Source organism: Dipodomys ordii, unplaced genomic scaffold, assembly GCF_000151885.1.
Source record: "Dipodomys ordii isolate 6190 unplaced genomic scaffold, Dord_2.0 Scaffold20, whole genome shotgun sequence".
Taxonomy (NCBI): Eukaryota; Metazoa; Chordata; class Mammalia; order Rodentia; family Heteromyidae; genus Dipodomys; species Dipodomys ordii.
The window spans coordinates 2968108-2986004 of NW_012267236.1; the positions used below are offsets into that span (position 1 = coordinate 2968108).

Below are 17897 nucleotides of genomic sequence, written 5' to 3' on the forward strand. Positions count from 1 at the left end.
GTACATTCCCACCAGCAGTGTAATAGGGTTCTTCTTTCTCTGCATCCTCTCCAGCATTTGTCGTTGGCTGAGTTTAGGATGTGGGCCATTCTGACTGGGGTAAGGTGGCATCTCAGGGTTGTCTTTATTGGATTTTCTTTACAACCAGGGATGGTGAACATTTCCTCATGTGTTTCTTCTGAGAAATCTCTCTTTAGTTCCTTTGCCCATTTAGTAATTGGTTTGTTGGGTTTGGAAGGGATTAGTTTCTTGAGTTCCCTGTATATACTGGATATTAGCCCCTTGCCTGATATATTGCTGGTAAATATTTTTTTCCCAGTTTGAATTTTCACTTTTTAAAAATCTTTTTTTTTGGGGGGGGTCTGTTGTGGGGTTTGAACTCTGGGCCTGAGTACTGTCCCTCAGCTCTTCAGCTCAAAGCTAGCACTCTACCGGTTGAGCCACAGCGCCACTTCTGGTTTTCTAAGTGGTTTATTGGAGATCAGAGTCTCATGGACTTTCCTGCCCAGGCTGGGTTTGAACTGTGATCCTCAGATCTCAGCCTCCTAAGTAGCTATGATTATAGGCCTGAGCCACCAGTGTCCGGCTTAAAAATATCTTTAAAAAGTTGTACAAAGCAGTTTCAATTCAACATGTCCGTTTATGAGTACAATTCATCTTGATCAATGCCACCCCTTTCATCATTGACTTTTTAACATTTTTCTGCTTCCCCCTTGGATCTTCCAGCCAGGCAATGATGTCCAACACACACTTTCTTTGTGCTCTGTATGATCCTGGTTAGCAAATAGTTCTACTTCCCTGCAGTTTCTTTTCTTTCTTTTTGTTTGTTTGTTTGCCATGGGGCTTAAACTCAGGGCCTGGGTGCTGTCCCTAAGTTTTTGTACTCAAAGCTAGCACCCTACCACTTTGAGCCACAGTACCACTTCCTGTTTTCTCGTAGCTAATTGGAGCTAAGAGTCTCATGGACCTTCCTGCCCAAGTTGGCTTCAAACTGGGATTCTCAGATCTCAGCCTCCTGAGTAAGTAGGATTACAGGCATGAGTCACCGGCGCTCAACAACCCTGCAGTTTCTTTAGAACATGACTGTGTATTTTTTGAACCTCAAACCCAGAAATGATCTGCTTATCTTTTTCTGCCATCTTAGATTTCCAACCTGTTCTTTTAACTTCAAATTAGTTTCTTCGCTGAGCTTATTCTTTCATTGAATTTTTTTTGGATTATTAAACAAAACTATTCCTTTCAAAGCCCTTAATAGGATTATAAGATATGCTTCCAGAATGTTAATATTGTGTGGACATATTTTCTTGGATAAAAATATACTGAATTCTTCTCCCAGCCATGTCTTCCTCTACTTAATAAATACATTTCTGTGATTGACACAATAGTGGATAGTGATGCTTAGGAGATATGGGGGTGAGGGGGACATATGAACCAAAGTTGATTGAGGGCATCATGAAAGCATGGCGAGAGAGAGAGAGAAAAAGCAAGCTCCTGAAATTGAGCTGAACCATGAAGCACAAGGGGAGTGGAATCGAATGGAGTCACGAAGGAAAATTCTGCAGGCTCAGAAAGCCTGCAGTGCTAAAGCAGAGATTCTCACATGATGGTGAGCATTGCCAAACCTTTTTCTAGACAGGGAGAACTATGACGTTCTGAACATCAACACAAAGCGAGTCAAGGGAGCCATGCCCTGCGGGGTCTGTGAAGGCCTCACGCATTTCCCTGCCTTGAGTGAGTTCTCTGAGTACAGCTTCCTAGTTAAGATGCTGCACTTGACAGTCACATAGCTGGCAATGAAGTCAACTCTTTCTACCTGTGTGCCCTTGGCCATGTTATCCAATCTACTGTGTATCTTTATCTAAATAATGGGGTAGTAAGAGTGTCTATGTGATAGAACTGTTACAGGAATTCAATGAGTTGATAACAGGTACTACATTTATTAACTGACCTATATTATATTTTCAATGAATATCAGCTAATGTTACCTTTTCCAAGAAAATATCGAAATGGCTTTCCCCAGGAAAGAAAATGTTTCCTATTTACGTTTGAAATTGATAGTCATATATATTTTGACCTACATGTACCCATTTAACACAGAAAAGGAGTGATGGATGAAAAGGAAGGCATCCTAGGCTAGAAATTTAAGTCATAAACTGAGAACTGGTTCACATGACATTTTTCCTTCACTGTGATTTAGACTCACTCTTTTTGGTTGTTATTTTATTGGTAGGACTAGGGCTTGAACTATGATACTTGTGATTGACAGGCAGTATAGTCCTTGAGCCACACCATTAGCCCTTTTGCTCTAGTTATTTTTTTCACATTTATGGACGCAATCCTAGTGTTTACCTTTCCTGCATAGCTGGGATGACAGGATGTCACCATTCAAGTTGTTTATTGGTTGAGATGGGGTTTCAACAGCTCTCTCCCCACTCCTGCCCACTGACCTGACCTCAAACTGTGATCCTCCCAATTTCTACCTCTTGAGTAGAGAGGTGTGAGCCATTTCACTCAGCCTATATGTTCTTAAATAAAATTTCTATAATCTACTTCTTACTCTGTAGTTTGTATTATTTTACTAGTTGTCTCTAGACATAAAATCCAACCCATTCAATTCTATTTTCATGGTAAGTTTCAATCTAATTTTTAACCATGTACAAATAAATATTTGAAGGCATAGAAAGACATATATATGAAAGGAGAATAAAAGCCAAGAGACTTTAACAGCTGCCTATGCAAATGTCAGTAATAGCTCATGGGCACCAAGGAGTCTTGAGTAAGATCCAAGTCTGGATTTGACACTCATTCTTTGTGGAATGGAAGTAAATGTTGTGTCATTAAAATCCCTGAAACAATGTTTGGGAGTGAATGTTAAGCACAAACATTTCCACTAGAAATTTTATTAATGGAGACAGAAGTCACAATAAAGGTATTGGAAAGTTGAAACAGTAAGTGAAACTGAGCTGAGCACTAAAATTAGAATGAGAACCTCATCACCAGCTTCTGTGGTAATTTGTGGGGATTTTACAAGTCTGTAGGTTCCCACAATTTTAGACCCATGCCAGTCTTTATGATACCACAAGATCTCATTTCCAGTGGCTTCACTTGATTCCAATTTCTAGCCCAGGAAACAGAGCATGTATTTATTTAATTATCTTGGCACTCCTTAAGGATTAATCACACAAAATCTGAAAGTACCCACTACTAAGTGGAACACAAATTATAGTGGTATTGTTAAAGTGGAAAAATACAAATAAAGCTCTCATTAACTTGTTACTACATAATTTTGCAGAGAGAGAAAGAAAGAAAGGAAGAAAGAAAGGAAGGAAGAGAGAGAGAGAGGAAGGGAAGGAGGGAGGGAGGGAGGAAGGGAGGGAGGGAGGGAAGGAGGGAGGAAGGGAGGGAGGGAGGAAAAAAGAAAGAAAGAAAAAAAAAAGAGAAAGAGAGAGAAAGAAAGAGAGAGAGAAAGAAAGGAGGAAAGAAGGAAGGAAGAAAGGAAGGAAGGAAGGAAGGAAGGAAGGAAGGAAGATAAAAAGCTACCAAAATAACATTAATGATTGACACTAAATGCCAGTGGCTCATGCCTGTAAACCTAACTACTTAGGAGGCTGAAATTGAAAATCCAGGCTTCAAGCCAGTCTGGCTGAAAAGTTCATGAAAATATTATCTCTGAACTAGTAACAAGCTGGAAGTGGAGCTAGCTCAAGAAGTAGAGCTCTAGCCTTCAGTAGAAAAGCCAAGCAAGAGTGTGATACCCTGAGTTCAAGCCCCAGTACTAGCACACACACAAAAGTATTGGGATAACTTCAAAAAAAAAATGTTACCTACTCATGCTTAGAGTCAAATGCTTTCAGTTTCTGCATACTTCAGTGAGTATGGAGCTTGACTACCTACACTTCCTGGCTCTATTGCTGCAAGTTATTGTCTGGCTACTTGTTGCTCCTTACGTCTCCATGTCAGACTCATGAGAAACCACAGCTACTCATCACTATGGACGTTCCAGGGTAACTCCCTCGAGTTACTTTCCAGGATCATTTCTAATACTTAGATAAAATGGGTCACACACAATTGCTCACTATACAAATTGAGCTGGGATTCTTCCTCCATGATTGTTTATTGCTTTAAAAAAAGAAACTAGAAACCACAAAAGGGTTTCTTTTTTGTTGTTGTTGTTTGTTTTTTTACTGGTCAGTACAGCTACAGGATTGATCTCCCAACACCTGGATTCCATCTTTTTGCTCATTCAAGTCTTCAGAGAGGGTTTCTGGTCAACGAAATGGAAGACCTCTATCTCATAGAGAAATGGTTGTATAGCAGGAGACATAGGGAAGACCCAGTTTTCAAGAGATCCTTTGATGTCGTTGGTAAGTTAAAGACCACAGTAAGAGCAAGCCTTTTCCAAGTTTGAAAAGTGAATACATAGGCGAAAGGAAAATACCTTACAAGTGAGATTCCACTGGTTTTCTGGGACATAAAATTACATGTGGCTTAGGACTGACATTGACATGTGGCTTAGGACTGCATCTGTGTAAAAAAAGAATGAGTTTTCTGGCATGAGGGTCTTACGCGTGTGTTTGCTTACACTGTACCACTGAACTACGTGTATCTCTAACCTTTTGGTCTGATTTTTAATTTTTAAACCAATCAGCAAGATTTTACTTTACATAATAAAGAATATTTGGTTAATTTATTTATTTTTATTACAGTGAGGAGATTCAAACCCAGGGCCTTGCACACGCAAGGCAAGTGTTCTATCTGAGCTATATTCTAGCTGTTGGTTTTTTTGTGAAAAGGCTTCACTATAGTTCAGGCTAGTCTAGAACTCAAAATGTAGCTCAGGAGGGTCTCGAACTCTCCATTCTCCTGCTTTTAGGTGCTGGGATTATAGGCAAGTGTCACCACACTTAGCTTTCTAAATCCAAATTTGTTCTCCATCAGATTAACTGAAATGCTTTGACTCCCGTTATATTCACATTTCAGTTTTATTTTATCTTACTTTAACTGTTGATTATGTCTTACTTTTACCATTCCTCCATTTTGGAGAAAGTCAGAGAATAAATCTAGACACAACCAATTGTGTGTGTGTGTGTGTGCACGTGTGTGTGTGTGTGTGTGTGCACGTGCATGCACGTTCATGTACACACCAGCACTGAGGCTTGAACTCAGATTTGGACACTGTCACTTAGCTTTACGTCTCAAGGCAGGCACTCTACCACTTAAGCCACGCCTCCACTTTCAGCTTTTTGCTAGTTAACTGGAGATAAGAATTTTGAACTGATGAGTTCCTTAGAAATAAAGTGTGGTCTTCAATTTATTGTAAATAAAATCAATAAGACCAACGGTAAATAGTAAGACCAATAGTAAAATATAAATGGAGAGATCTGTTGAAAATCAAATACAGTGACTGGGGGAATAGCTCAGGTGGTAGAGCCATCTCTAGTGAGGATGTCAGTCCTGGAAACAAGCAAATACAGTAAATGGTCCATTGTTAAATTGTAGTATTTGAGCATTTACTGTCAGGTCATTTCAGCTTTTTTGTCTGCTTACATATATTCATTCTATAATGGGAAGAAAATTATTTTCATTGCTTTAAATTCATCTCTTTCAAATCTCTAGTGGTTTGGGGTTTAATGAATAAGTCACATCTATTAGCTTTTATGATTTAATAACCATGAATCATCTGTAAATTCAATGTGTCTCAATTTTCAGACTTCCCTATTGGTTCTTTGTGTATCCTTTTTTGTTTTAGATGCTCTGCTCTGTGTGCTGTGCAAATTTTATTAATGGCTGGAACAATTAAAATCCTGATCTCAGCCTCTTGCATGGCTGGGTTTACAAGCATAATCCATGGTACCCAGATTGAAATTTATTTCTCTCTTCCATAAGAGAATCCACAATAATATCTACCTCTGGATCAGCTAAATGCTATGCATTACCTTTCCTAGGAACAGGACAGTTGAAATGCCTACTATAAAAGAAAGACAGATTCATCTCAAAATCCAGAGTGGTTAGGGAGCGTAATGGGCTACAAAGAAATGCTCAGCATCATCCTTCAGATTTGTGGCACTGTCCTGGCCATAAAAAGAAAACTAATACTGATTTCTAAAGTGTCCAGTCAACACATATGATTTTGCATGACAGGCATTCCATGCATAATTGAAATACTTTCTGCTTTGGAAAAAAACAGAAGTGAAAGTTGAGCAGATTTCAATGTTCAGTCAAATGGAACTCATGATAAGTTTTCCGGAGCCAAATACGGAGATACACTCAGTTCCTCCATCTGAAACTGTTTAAGACTCTTTAGAAGTTCAGGAGTGGCAGAAATAGAAATGAACTTGAGATTTAAGAAGATTCATCCCTGATGATCACAGAGTAAGTTGTTCCAAGGTGGCCAGACAAGGACGTGGTCCCAGGTCCAAAGCCTTCTGGGTCACTGATTTGCATATGTAAATTCCTCCATCCTACCTTCCCAAAGCTAACTTCAGTTGAAGGCTCCAAGGAAATTTGCTTCAGATCTTTTGAATTGTTGGGTGGAAGGAAAAATACTTCACTTTCCCCAAACCAAACAGGCTTTCATTGGAGTTGGATTCCATCACAGATGGTAGTCTTTCTGAACGGTTCATTGGCCCCATTGCTCTTCATTTTGGCCAATTTGTGAATCGCTTGGGTCTCTACCACAGAGCAAATGTCTCATAAGGAAAACAGAGAGGCCATTAAAATCACGTAGACACTCTTCAATGTAGTTGTTTCTCTGTGACTTTAAAAAAAAATTAAACAATGGGAAAGCGTGAATATATGAAGTTCTAGGATTAGAAATGTGTTTTTTTTTTTTTTAGTTTCCCATTATTTTCACCTCATTACTAGTTCTTTGTCAAAGATTGTACCAGAAACACATTTCAAAATTGACACTCTGGGTGTCAATGATATAATGATCTATAAGAGAGTCTTACATCATTTGATGGAGTAAGGTTGGTTCCATTTGAACCAACACTAAATTAAATGAAAAGATTGCACAGTATTGCCAACTGGAGAAACCTTTAGAAAAATAAAATTATTAATCTGACAAAATACAAATGTAAGTGATTCTAGGAAATCTGCAATTACTTAAATCATGTATATGCTACACTTACCAAAGGGTTGTCAGGATTTGTGTTACTTGAGCTGGGTGTGGTGATTTACTCTTGTAATCTCAGTTCTAGAGAGGCTGAGACAGAAAGATAACTCGTTCAAGGCCAGCCTGAGCTACAGAATAAGATCTTGTCTTAAAAAATAATATTTATGTTACCTCAAATTCTATAGACTATCATCTAAGAAGGTATTTCTTTCTTTTCATTTTCAGATTTTATTTACTTTTTGTCCTTGAAAAGTAATTTTTTTTTTTTTTTGTTCATGGGGTTTGAACTCTGGGCCTTGGCGCTGTCTCTGAGCTCTTCAGCTCAAGACTAACACTTGAGCCACTGCGCCACTTCCAGTTTTCTGAGTGGTTTATTGGAGATAAGAGTCTCACAGACTTTCCTACCTGGGCTGGCTTTGAACTATGATCCTCAGATTTCAGCCTCCTGAGTAGCTAGGATTACAAATGTAAGTCACCAGCGCCTAGCTGGAAAGTAAAATTTTATTGTTACCATAATTGCTAAGGAAAACTGTTCTTGGAGTCAGTTCATGAATCAGATGGTTTTCAGAATTATTTTTAATTCAAAGAAGCCCATAGGTCAAATCTTAACTACCAGGAAGGTAACAGAAGGAAGATTACAATTCAACTCCAGCCTGGACAAAATGTTAGTAAGAACCCCATCTCAACCAATAAGTTGGGCATGATGAGTCATGTTTATGGTCCCAGCAATGTGAGAGGTATAGACAGCAGGCTTTTGGTCTGAGGCCAGCCCTCTACAAGTTGTGCTTGCCTAGCAAGCATAACACCCTGAATTCAAACCCTAGTACCACCAAAAGTCAAGAAAGAAATATTCAAATGCCTCTTGTGGTCACAAAGCGTCTCGTTTACTTTTCCCTGGCTGTTACAATAGGTAGTTTGCACTTCATGTCTTCCAACATCACCTGCTGCTGTTTTCAGGACCTGCCAGCACACTGGGTTTCCATAGCAGACAGTAAAGACTCTGTCATGCTAGCAACCGAAGGCCCTCCTCTCTAGGGCTGACCCTGGATGGAGGGAAATGACAGCAGGGTGTACTCTTCCTCTTTGCCCCTCTGGGAGGGGCTAGAACCAGGCAGAACTTCCAGGAATGCTTATAGTTCCAGTGTAGAGGGACAATCTATGCAAGAACAATGACAGATCAACCAGATCCCCTCAAAACTGAGTGCCGCTCCCCTCCCCTTTGCCCCCAACACAGTTAACCCAACTCTGACTCAACTATATGTGGGCGGAGAGCGGTCACTAACTTTCTCTAAAAATGTGATCCTAAGCATCAGGACTGTCTCTGCAATCATGCTAATGGCCTGCCTGAGGTCAGCTGCCCATCGGCTTCAGCGACCCCACCATCAACACACAGGGAGCTGCACAGAGCAGATCAGCCACCCACTTACCCTGGGCCTATTTGAAGAGTATAAAACAAGTTATAGCCCTCTCTTTAAGGATAAGTCCATAGATTGTGCATAACATAAGAGACTGGTCACCAAGCAGCTAGCTGAAGTGGGTCTTTCTCTAAGATGACAGCATAAATGGATGAAAAAAGGTCTGTGGCCGATCAGCACCCCTCCACTGCACTGGAATAGGGGGATCCTAGCTCCTCCTGCCAAGGAGAATAGAAAAGCCATGCACTATGAATCTACTTGTACTGTGGTAAGCACTCTCCTCTGTGATTCATGGGCTTGTAAGTTTAAATATGTCTCTGAGTTCTAGAGTGAGAGAGAGAGAGAGTGAGCGAGAGAGAGAGAGAGAGAGTGTGTGTGTGTGTGTGTGTGTGTGTGTGTGTGTGATGGTATCTCAGTTCTTCCATCTATAAAACTAGGGTAGGCCAGGCACCCATGGCTCATACGTATAATTCTAGCTACTCAGGAGGCTGAGACCTGAGAATCATGGTTTGAAGATAGCCTAGGCAGGAAAGTCTGTGAGACTCTTATCGCCAATTAACTACCCAAAAGCCAGAAATGGAGCTGTGGTTCAAGTAGTAGAGCACTAGCCTTGAGAATAAGAGCTCAAGGACAGTGCCCAGGACCTGAGTTCAAGCCCCAAGACTGACAAAATAATAATAATAATAATAATAATAGGATAATAAATACAAATGCTTTACCCACTTTCAAGGAGGTGACATATGATAAATCCTTCGTAAGTTGAAAATATTGTTAGTTGGTAGTTTAGTCAACACACTTGTGGTTGTTATTGTTTTATGCCAGTACTAGGGCTTGAACTCAGGGTCTTGTGCTCTTGCTTAGCTCTTTTCGCTCAAGGTTGGTGTGCTACTATTTAAGCCATACCTCTACTTCTGGCTTTTTGCTAGCTAATTGGAAATAAGAATCCTTCAGATTTGTCTGCTTCGATCTTCATGCTGAGTAGTTAGGATGATAATCACTGTCAACCCGTTCAACCTAGTGAGCATCTTAACACCTGGTGCTCTGTAGACTCTGCTAAGGTTTGACCAGGAGCTGTGCACATTCACCTGCTTCCCTGAACCTCAAGAAGCTTTCCCTACAGCATGCTGTTAGCTAGGGGATGGAAAGCCTGTTGCTTTCACAGCTGTGAGAAGCTGGAAATTAAACTGAGTCACTGAAAACAGGTATCTTGAGAGTTCTGGGAAGGTTGCTGCACTGGTGTGTATCACGTAGCATAGTAAAAGATTGATGAATGCATTTTGTAATCATTATTATTATTATTACTTAGTGTTAGCATTATCCTATAGTAGTAGAATTCTTGAGTACTCTTTCCTGGCTAGGCATTGTGGCCCAAATAAACTTATTACAGTGTCCTCAGATTCAGAAGGAAGGCATTAAACCAAACATTCTGTAGTTCCTATCTAAGATCTGAACATTCTTGACTCTATGACTATAGTATCTTCTTGGGGGAAAAAAGTATCCTTTTTTATTACTTTGCTAGCTGTATTTTAAAAAGTCAAGGCTGATCAAAATCTGTGAGCTCTCAAAAATTCAGTGGTTGGATAACTTCAAAGGATATCCAGTTAAACATTCCATTTTACTGGCTCTGTGTGTGTGTGTGTGTGTGTGTGTGTGTGTGTGTGTGTGTGTGTCTGGGGATCAAATCCAGGACCTTGAGCATACCAGGCAAGTACTCTCATCACTGAGATATACCCACAGCCCTGTAGTTATAGGGTTATAAATTTATTATCATTATCAGAGAATAGTCCTCCGTTTAGATTCAATTAGACCTTGCCTTTTATTGTGGGAGGATCTATTATTCTGGAAACACAATTTCTCTGGAAAGTTCTTTTCCACTATTAACTTGTGGAAAAAGTGAAATCATACCAGAAACAAACTCTCTAAAGAATGGCCCAGCAGGGCAGCCACCCCTCCCCCTCCCCCATCCCTCCTCCCTCCCCCCCTGCAGTCAGACAGGGAAGTCACTGGATGACTGGACACTGGGCCAGGGACCCTGGCTGAGGCTCACAGATAGACCTCACACAAATAGCTCAAAGAGGAACCATCACACTTGGAACTATTATTTTTTTCTCAAAGAACACACACTGTAGATTTTCTTGTACATTTTTAAGGGGGGGAGGTGGTGAAGAGGGGGAAAATCCTCTGATGCCAGATGAGCCATTCTTCCCCAGGAGGTATCCAAAGCTGATTCCATCAAAGATCTTCGGCTAATGAGCTGCTCAAAACAATTATGTTGCTAGCTCATGCCTGTAATCCTACCTACTTAGCATGAGGCTGAGATCTGAGGATCACAGTTCAAAGCCAGCCTGTGCTCTTATTTCCAGCCAGCAAAAAGATGGAAATGAAGCAGTGGCTCAAGGGGTAGAGCTCGAGTCTTGAGCAGAAAAAGCTAAAGGGCAGCACTTGGAGTTCAAGATCTCCAGTACTTCTTGAACACACAAATAAACAAGCAAACAAACAATGGCATGGAGGAAACTGAAGAAGAACCAGTTACTCCTCAACCATTTTTATTCCAGTCTCCACCAATAGCAAGGGGTGATGAGAGAGAGCAGTGTCCCTTGAGGACAGTGGACGAAGTTGCAAACACATCATACAACTCCACTCCCTATAGGACAACCCATCCATCACTCAAGAAGCTGCACCTTTCCAAGTGTCCTAAGTTTATCACAAGCAAAACACTGCCTTGTATGACCTGAAATGGGAACTGCTACTCTCTGCTCTCTCTGCATGTCCAAGTGGTCCTGCGGAGGAAGCTGCCTGCTCATCTCCCACGAGTCTCTGGGGCAGAGGGTCCATCAGCCATCCTGCACTCTGCCCCTCTCTTTCCACTTTTCTGTACAGCATTCTGTCTGGTAACCATCACAGAAGGACAAAAGTCTCTGAAACTACAACTTGGTTCTAGCACTTGGCAAGCAAGCTATTTAGGGCTGTAAACTTGGGAAAGAATGATCCTCTCACACCTTTGCCCTACCCTTGCCCAGGCTGATAAGCAGCTCAGGCAATATTTTTATAATTCATGTCACAAACAAAGAAGAAAAGACCTTAAGCATCATGAAAACACCAAAAGAAGGCAGGACAGGGTCAACTGAACATTTCAGCTTTAACGCAACAGAGGAGAACCAGCTTGCTGAAGCAAAGAACTACATACAACATGCCACTTTTACTGAGTCAGAAAGCATGCATGAATACTCTTCAGAATGGACTAAGGGTGGTCGGGTCAGATGGACAATAACTTCACAAGTGATTTTTTTTTTAAAGGAACTAGATCTTCAGGTTTCCATGGTAACACTGATCAACATCAAATCTGGTCATCAGCTCTCCTCCAGGGGCTCACTACTTGATCACCTGAATCTTGGTGCTGAACCTAAACTTTAAGAATCATACAGGTCCTAGACACATAGAAACAAACTTCTTTTGTGGACAGGAATCAAGCCATCTACCCTAATGGGAGAAGGCAATGAAAAAGGCGATTAATGAGTACAAATAAAACCTCTCTTTTTAGAGTGTCAGGAGGCAAGCAACTTCAGAATTTTAAAAGTTAGGGGTGGCTTGCCACCACACACACACACACACACACACACACACACACACACACACACACACAGAGCAGTCTCCAGTTACTTACTGGGGTGGTTTTGTCGCCCGAACCCTCACACCAGCACCCAGCCTGTCTAGCTGCCAAGAGCTGGAGCATGCCGCCAACAGCCGTTTCCTTCAAGCTGGGGCTCGGTGTCTTAACCAGTCACATGTGCCGCTGATAAATACCACACTGTGCCAGGAGGTCAGGAACTGAAGATCCTTATTTGCCTCCTTCAAACCTCCTCACAACCCTGGGGTTGGCTCAGCCCATCTCATTAGCATGCAGAGCGGGACATTCCACAATTTGTTTTCTCTTAGTGACAGACGCCTGCCCAACAGCTGATAAGTCACTGGGGAGAGCGGGTCACTGCTGGTGGGGAGGTAATGCTGCGGGTGGGGGGTGGGAGAGGGAGGAGGGGAGGGGAAGGAGGGAGGAAAGCAGTCTCTTTCCAGTCCTGTCTCACTCAAATTGTCACTAGGGCTCTTCAACAGCAAGGAAAAGGAGCCAGAGATTCATGCAGCAAGCAGGTCCAAGCTGCTGAGTTTTGTTTTCTTAGATTTCAGGCTGCTGTTTGCCAGGACAGCCTCCTCACTAACTACTGGGGTCGTCCTGGGGAAGACAGACTTGCATCAACTCTCTGTGACTGCTCTGGTTTGATTTCAAAAGCCAGTGCTTCAAGAGCCAGAAATGCCAAAGGGCAGATATTCGAGGAATCAGGTCAAATGTCGTTTTATCTAGAGACAATGGAAAAGATTTCAGGAAGCCTAAGACCATATTCCACCCCAACGGATGCTTGGCATCAACATTTTGGGATACGGTGAGCAGTAGAGGTGATTAGTGAAGGCTAGTGGGAAAGATGAGCACTATTAACATAGAACTTGGCAAATGGATTCCTACTTTCTTAGGTGTGCTGGGAAGTTGGGCCAAGTTGCCATTTGCGGGGGAGAGGGCACTGCTCACCAAGGTAGCAAGCCATCCTGGATGTTGGGTGGGGTTCATACTACTCTTTTGAACTGATCTTCCCACCCATGGGTGACATCCTCTACTTAAAGAAAATCCCTTAGGGTAGTGGGGCTGTGGTTCAAGTGGTAGAGCACTAGAGTGAAAAAGCAAAAGAGGGTACCACCCAGATCCTGAGTTCAAGCCTTAAGACCAGAGTGCACACACTCACATACACACACACACACACACACACACACACACACGCATGCATGCACACAATCCCTTGGAGTATGAAACCTTGGATGGTCTGACTGTGAGTACCTGACTTCACTGTGTGCTATGGTAAGTGTCACATTTCTCATAGTCAGAGCCTAAGCTTGCCCTTCAGGGTGGAGTGGATTGACAGATTTGGTCAACTGAAGATCCAAAAATGATAGTAAAAGTCCCCTAGGGGATTTCTGAACCATAATTAACCTAGTAGGTTGTCAACTGTGATTTTTAATAAGTCAAATCATACTCAATAGGGAGTGTGTGGGAGCACACCTCTCTTCCTAGGCTTTGTCTCATAATTATACGCATGGTAATTAAACCTGAAATGTCCTTCCACAAAGGATAGTGTTTGGTAGAATAACAGAAAAACAAGTAAACCTAAAACCTAGCCTCACCATACTTTCTGTGGTCTAATTTGTTACTAACTTGTGAGAGCTCAAAGTATAAGTGAGAAAATTGAGTTTCAAGTTAATAACAAATACATTTCAGATACCGAAATCCAATGCCTTAAAATACATGTTATCCTCATAGTCATTTTCCCTCATAGGTTGATGTGATGATCTTCCATCAGAAACAAAAAAGGAGGCATCCTGATGGCTTGAAATGTTGGTTTGATTTATTGATGCTATGCATTTATGGTAAGGGAAACTTCTGTGACCAGATGACCTAATTACTATTCACTGTATTTACAACTGACTGTGTTAATTATCCTGACAGGCCCTTACTTGTCACGTAGTTTCTGGGGAAAGAGAGACTTCTGGAAACTCTGAAATCTAACCCAGGAAACAGTATAGAAATTCTTTTCAAATTCTCTTGGCAGGAGATGGGGGGGGAGGGGTAGGAGCTGAAGAAACAAACCCAAAGCGTGGCCCCTTCTTGTATTGTGTGGTTACCAGAATGTGACTGAAGATCCTACCATGTCACTTTATTTCAGCCTTGCCAAGAGAAGAGAGCCAGCCTTTCTGGCCTCTAGATCCTCACCATTTCCTTCAGCTGGAGATGTGGTACTCTCCTCTTGGCCACCCTCCCACTGCGATTGTATCCTACCCTCTGCCCACTCCTGTGGTCCTGCGCAGTCTCCATGACAACCATACCTTCTCTTCCTCATCAACACATGCTTGCGCATCTACATCCTGACAGCCATCTCTTTATCCTTTGCTCCTTCACTATCCTAACTCCCTTCACAACCCAAGTTTCTGGAGAAATACTTTTCTCCTCATTTTCCCTTCTTTTTAAGTAGCAACAAGTCACATCCTGGCTTCTTCCCCATCTTCAATGAAAATGCTTTCCCTAAGACATCAAAAGCCACGGGCAATGGGCACTATTTTGCTTTTACCTTATGTGACTTTTTAAAGTTTTGACCCAGCTAAACAAATGGTGCTTAGAAAGTTCTATTATGGTTTTTTAGCTTGAATATGAAAACTCTCTTTCCCTTTCTGCCTTCTACATCTCTCCCCCCCCCCCGCCCGCCCTAACACACACACACACATATTCTAACTGATTACTGAATGACTATTGTGGTTTCTTAGTGACTCATCTCCAAAATCCCTGTCTCTGACTTCAATTTATCTTTTACATTTAAGACTGGCATCCCGGGTAACTTTGGTTTCCCATAACCTGTAAAGCCTTGACTAAAACTCTTTGCTGTGGCTCCCTTTCATTCATTGCACCGCTACTGCATCTCTCACTCTGTTTTTTCATGTGTCTCTGGTCCATCAAACCCGGGTCAACTGTTCGGAAGCCTTAAAACTTGGTCACATATAGCTCGTGATTCCCAATACAATATGGGACATGAGAGACACATGGTTGAAACCAAGCTTAATGAATAACTGAGTGACTCAATAGAATGGCTTTCTGTCATTCTGTTAGCAAACCTTGAGGTAATATTAGGCTACAAAAATCTTAACTATTTCTTATCCCCCGCAAAAGCAATTATTCTTGCAATGTACTGTGACCACACTGTAATAAAACTAGTTACAAAAAGTAAGTTAAAAAAAGCTAACCACTCAAGAACAATTTTACATTTTAAAAAATGAAAATAAAAAAAATATATATTATTGATTGGGGAAGAAATCAAAATGGTAATTACAGAACGCTAAGAAGTTTTCCAGAATGATATTTCCATATTATCAAATATAGTGGCCCAAGCCAAAATAGTTATTAGAGGCAAATTAACTTAAGGGGAGTTAAAAAATAGTACAATAGACATGAAGAAATTTTAAAGTTATTAAGAAATTTATTTCCAAGAACAATTTTAGTCCAGATTACTTGCATAGTCAAATTCTCTCTGAGCTTTAAGCCACAGAGAATCTTTAGGCTGTATAACTTTCTCAAATCAAAAGTATCTGAAATTTATTTATTAAATTGAAAAAAAACCAATATAGCATAAGGGAAAATTAAAGACTAACTTCATATATGAACTGTTGACCCTAAAGATGTAAATACTTCAATATTACAAAATACATGAGCTAAAATGAGTCTCCCATGTGCTGGATTAAGAAATAAGCTTCTCATTTTTGTTAATTTGATGTTACTGGGGATGGAACTCAAGCTTTCTAAACCAGGTCTTTACCACTTGAGCCAAATATCTTAGTCCTCTTTGCTTAACTTGCTTGTTTAGTTTGGATCTCCAAATTTTACCTCAGCAGGCCTTGAGATTACATCTTCTTATCTCTGCTTCCCAAGTAACTGGATTACAGGCATGTGCTACCCTACTCGGTTTTAACCTCAATTAAAATAATAATAATAATATAGAGATAGAAGAGTTTTTCTTATCATGGTAATCTCTCTTAAAACAAACATGAACATCAGACTCCATAATAAAATACTTAGTGACATACCAAAATCAGAAAAAAGAAAATATCACGATCATTACTATCATTTGGCTCTGCTCTCCATGTGGATCCATTGTAAGCAAGCAAAAGAAAGAAACTGAAGAACTATTGATAAATCCGCAGACAAAATTATTCCTTTAGCAAATGATAAAAACACTAAGTTAATACTTACTCAAATTTTAAAAGTTTTAAGTGGCAAATTGAGTGAATCTAACGGTTATGAAATAAAAGCATAAAATTAGCAAAAACTTTTTATACAGCAGTATAAAATAGCAACAACAAAATTTCTAGGAATAGAAACAGACAAAACTACCTACACAAACATTTTTACAATGCAATACAATAAAGATATGTAATTTTTCTACACTGAAACTCAATGTTTTAATTTATATATGTAACCAAATTGCATAAGCAAAATCAAATTTTTATTTAAAAGTATAGAACACTGAAAAGGCTTAAAAATTGTAGAGGAAAACGGCATTAAATGTAACTGTGAACTTAAATTAACTTGCAGGATGATTTTCATTACTTTGAAATTATGTTGGGTCATAGTACAGCTTTGTATTGTGAAAATATTTTAATCATGATTACAAAAAGTAGACGCCATAAAGAAAACAAATGTAGTACTTCTGAATATAAAACGTGACATGACTATACTCACTTTTAAATGTGTGCTTTTAAATTAAGAAGAAAGAAAGTGGACCTACAAAGATGCTTAAGCTCCTTAGCCATCCACACAAAGAAGAAAAAACCACCAATAAGAAAAGGTGAAGCCAGGCTGGGGAGCTCAAACAGCTTCATCACGCATAAACAAGCAGACATATCTACACCTGACTCCCCTCACTGTCTAGTCCTGGACCCAGTATTTGATACCCATTTACTGGAAATAGTGAAACTACCAGACCAAGGATGCAGGAAGATGCCTGTGCACCAGGCATTGTGTTCCTCGGAGACATTTCTGTGACTGAAGCATTCCCTTTGGTGGAAATTCAAAACGGTACCCATCCCCTACAGTGTCAAACAACATCATTTTCCTTTGTAACCTACACTTGCCCCTGAAGCTGCAGAACTCTAAGCCTTGTATGAAACCCTGTATTAGCTACTAGACTCCCAAGGTGGTGACATACCACCTCCAGGACAGCCTGAGGGACAAGCATACATCATGCCTTAACTGGCCTCTTCCTTTTCACTTGTACGCAACACATTACAGCTTCCAGCTCTGTCCCTTCTACCTCCTGTGATCTCTCAGTCACACACTTTCTTTTTTTTTAACCAGTCCTGGGGGCTTGAACTCAGGCCCTCTGTATGCTCCAGGCTAGCACTACCATGTGAGCCATAGTGCCACCTCCAGCTTTTTCTGAGTAGTTTTTTTGGAGATCAGTTTCATGGACTCTCCTGCCTGGGCTGGCTTCGAACTGTGATCCTCAGATCTCAGCCTCCTGAGTAGCTAGGATTATAGGTGTAAGCCACCAGTGTCCTGCGCACACACACACTTTTTGAAACTTTCTTTCTGTCTCTCTTTCTCTCTCTCTATCTGTCTCTCTCTCTGTTTAATGGTCTAACATTTGTCTAAGTATCATGAGGAATTTTCTTTTCCTCTTCCTTCTTCTTCCTTTTAAACTGACAAAGCCAAATACCCAGTTATGGCCAGAGAATGTGTTGAGTTGTGCTAGCTACACATCTGTAATAATTTTTTTTTTTTT

General features: G+C 40.7%; 1 protein-coding gene across 9 annotated transcripts in view; it reads right to left on the reverse strand.

The window, feature by feature from the left end:
- Rasgrp3 (RAS guanyl releasing protein 3 (calcium and DAG-regulated)) overlaps nucleotides 1–17897 on the reverse strand; it is a 101465-nt gene that overhangs the window by 57118 nt on the left and 26450 nt on the right. For 7 of the 9 annotated variants that reach the window (XM_013013782.1, XM_013013773.1, XM_013013778.1 and 4 more), the window contains exon 1: nucleotides 12194–12321. The exons of 1 other annotated variant lie outside the window; for it this stretch is intronic. The gene's annotated coding sequence lies outside the window, so the exon portion shown is untranslated. Of the gene's footprint in view, nucleotides 1–6465; nucleotides 6758–12193; nucleotides 12322–17897 lie in introns of those variants that run through there. One more of the 9 variants, XM_013013774.1, reaches the window with a different exon arrangement.